The sequence below is a fragment of the Camellia sinensis genome, chromosome 13, assembly GCF_055761805.1.
Source record: "Camellia sinensis isolate YWXY chromosome 13, ASM5576180v1, whole genome shotgun sequence".
Taxonomy (NCBI): domain Eukaryota; kingdom Viridiplantae; phylum Streptophyta; class Magnoliopsida; order Ericales; family Theaceae; genus Camellia; species Camellia sinensis.
The window spans coordinates 109,229,688-109,233,504 of NC_138973.1; the positions used below are offsets into that span (position 1 = coordinate 109,229,688).

Sequence of the window (3,817 nt, forward strand, 5' to 3'; positions counted from 1 at the left end):
AGAGAGAGAGAGAGAGAGAGAGAATTGCTCAATCTTCTCTCTCGTCTCCTGATCCTCGGCCCTGGCTAGACGAGTACACCACACAATCTTTAATCAGTTCTGCAACAAACACTTAACAAGGCTGAAATTATCAAATTGGAGATGACCCAAAAGCTTGGTCTCAACTTTAAGATCATCATCATCAAAACCATTCTGTTCTTCTTCCTCGTCAAACACAACAGTAAAACCCATTCTCTTCCTCCTGTTCTTCTTCCTCGTCAAACACAACAGTAAAACCCACATTATCATCAATTATAACATTGTCTTCTTCTTCTTGGAAATCAGTGATTAGGTTTCTAAAGGAAACCATCTGATCGAAAACATGATTCGACATAGGGTTCAACAATTTCTCAATCTCCTCCCTCTTGTTGGGGTTATTGTTCTTCAAAACACCCAAAACCTTATCAGCGGCGGCGGTAACTGTTCCGGGAGGCTGACCACCGCCCAATTGCTGCTGTACGAGGCTAAGCATGGCCTCATAGGGAACCCTAGTTTTCTTCGTCTTGGGCTCGTAAAAAAAGGCCCAAATTTGATTCTACTGATTATGGCTCTACAATAATACCATGGGTTTGCTAGTCTTTTCCTTCTAAATTCTACCATGCGTGTATGCTATCATGGTTCTTGGACCCTTGGTTCTCTTGTTTCTTTCTACGATGATGTTACTGGTAAGGCCTTACCCTGGAACTTTTCTGGTCATTGTTTAAAGGAAACTCACTTGAAGATCTTACATTTTTTTTCTGAAGATGTTGATTTCATTTATCCATAAGAACTTGTAGTATTTTGTTCTTTGCATTATTTGTATCAAATTACTGAAGAAATTTCTCAAGCGATATCTAATGAAAACAAGGTCACTTTTTTAGGCCTTAAGACTGAGCCATTGAATGGAACATACTTGGAAAGAATTGGACAGTCATCTGATGATGGAAAAAATAACCACCCTGAGCAGAAAAGTTGCCCATTCTCATGGGCTAGATCTCCAGAGAATTTGCTTCAGCAGGAGACATATTTGGCCTTGGCCACTGCATTCGTGCTTTTGAGGTTGCTCTATTTCCTTGTACCAACTCTGTCTGCATGTACTCGATTGGTTTGGAGACTGTACATCCCGAATATGAAGTTAAAGAGCTTGTGGGAACATCCTCCGGCCTATCTGAATCGAGCAATCCAGTTATTCAATTCCCTAAAGGAGCCCTGCAAGAGAAGTAATTTGCAAGAGGGAGCGATGAATGCTAAGGCATGGGCTTCAAAGTCCTTAGCTTCGGTTTCATTTGGGGACGCAAACACCAGCCGGGTTGTGCCAGTAAGTTGATCTCACTTCACTTTTTCCGGCGAAATTAGGCTTTTAGATTGTCCTTTGCTGCAGAATCTTTTCTGTGTCTGTCTGCAACAAATTCATGATTTGATTTGGTTTTCCATTTGGGGCTCAATGTTTCATGGTAAGGTGGAAAATTTTACATTGGTTGGTTGTTGTAGCAACCGTCATTTCTATGTAATTTAGAATAGAATTTGTTATCACCATCCCAAAAATAAGAAATGGCTTTAATTTTGTGAATAGCTTGTAAGCTATATAGCCTTGACTGGCTGGTTTGGACCCCCTCTTGTCATTCTAGATAAGTTTGTCATTTATATATCTCATCTTTCTATGTTATTAACATTTCTTGATAACTAATTTTAAGCAACAAGTTAAACAGCAGTTTAGAAAATGCCTTAGTGTATGACTTTTTCTTTTCTTCTTTTCTTTTCTTCTGGCAGCTCTTAGAACTTTACTTGTGTTTGTGTATATACTTAAAAGATGTTTAAAAACTGGTTAAACGGGGAATCTGATCTGAACTGGTTGAAATCGGGTAGTTTGGTTCTAGTTTTAAAAAATTTAGAATCATTGAATATGGTTTCGTTAGTAGATTAATGCTCAAAAGAATTGAACAAAACAAACTAAATTTTTTGATGTTTTCGTTAATTTTAGTATTTGTACGTATAGGATCTTCCATGTGAATAATGGGTGTTCTCTTCTTTTTTTAATTTTATAATATGATGAGGAATGTTGGACTGAATTTCTGGGCAGCCCCGTTTCTCTCAATCTGAGCCCTAATTTCAATGTCATCTTGTGAATTAATTTGAGTAGGGTTTTTAATAACAATGAACTCAGTGGCAAGATTCCTTCAACGCTAGGACTACTGCAAACTTTGGAGATATTGTGAGTATCTCTATCACATACCCAATTAAAATCATAATAAGATGCTAGCTGTGAATACCCATTAAATTTTTTGAATTGAGTATACAGTGTTGGCAATGGATTTTCCTAGATATGGACTCATTGGCGGCCCTATCCTAATTTCAATCTCATTGTTTTTCGTTCTTGTAGTGACATGCCTGTTAACAAAGCACATACTTTTATGTACCATTGAATGTAGTTAATCCTAATATGATCTATGTTTGTGCATTTATATCATTGATCTATAGACCTTATTCAAGTACCCAATAAAATAAGAAAGTTTAAACACATAGAGAATCAAACACATAATAAACACAAAAATATCTCACAAATTTACAAATGTCTCACAAAAGCAGAAAGTCTATGTTTAGTTCTCTACATTTCTAACATTGCTCTAATTAAATTACTGCGCTGGACTTTGGCAAAACAGTTGACATCACATGAAGAATGTGTTCCTATAATTCTTTTCTCTTACATGAGCATTCACTTAGAATCTTTTTCTTCTAGTGACTTTTTATTTTCTCCAGTTGCCAAAATCACATCTGAGGCAGGTGCACAATGAATTTCATGAAAATGCCTTGCAGGTATGGACTATGAAACTATGAAGTAGCCTATATGTTGATATTATAAACATGATTCTAAAATGTGTACTGAATTAAATTTCAAATTCACATGAAACTAACAAACTGAAAAGAAAAAGACATGATCTTGGTTTTGTTTTAGAGTTTTTAACTAATTTGAGTATATACAAATGGCAGGAATTTCTGTTGTGGGTCGAAATTATTATGGTGTGTTCCCATTGAGAGGTACATTGCTTAATGTGAGGGAAGCAAGCCATAAACAGATCATGGAGAACGCTGAAATGACGAACATTAAGCAGATTCTCGGACTTCGGCATGGAAAACAGTATGACAGTGTGAAGACTTTGAGATATGGTCATTTGATGATCATGACTGATCAGGTTTAAAACATTTAACTTCTTGTTTTGTTTTTTCTTTTGGTTTTATCTATATGCAATGGACAAAGGTGAAATTTTATATGTTACAAAAATGTGTTTAGAATGCTTAGAATCTGTTACTAAAATGTGGGACCTCTAGTGATGTTTAGAATGTCTCAAGTCATTTCTTTATGTCAGTAGCTTTAGGGGAATTGAGTTCTATCCTTTTTTGTATTTTTCTTTCATGATCTTGTCAATTGACCTTGCTTCGGGTCTTTGTCATTTTTGTAAAGCTATGGTTATAATTTTTGCATCATATTTGTTTTAGTATGATCTACCATTGTTGATTGTGTTATCCTTTGCATTAGATGGTTTCTCCTAATGCTAATTGCCTGTATGTGGTTGAAGCATCTATGGCACATAGATCATCAGATGAATCCTTAGTCTATGCTATATGATTTTTTTTCACTAGCACTTTATTTACCTTCAATGGCATCTGTTACAGCTGAAAATATTTGAAGGATTGGCCTTTCCTCCCCTTTACTTCTACAATGGAGGAGTTAGAGAGTTCCTTGCTACAATAAAGCAACATGTTTTTATTGTGAGGTAGGTTGTTTTTAATTTTAATTGTT

General features: G+C 35.8%; 1 pseudogene; it reads left to right on the forward strand.

The window, feature by feature from the left end:
* Positions 1-637: 637 nt before the first annotated feature.
* LOC145805621 (5'-adenylylsulfate reductase-like 4 pseudogene) lies at positions 638-1,345 on the forward strand (annotated as a pseudogene).
* Positions 1,346-3,817: the final 2,472 nt, after the last annotated feature.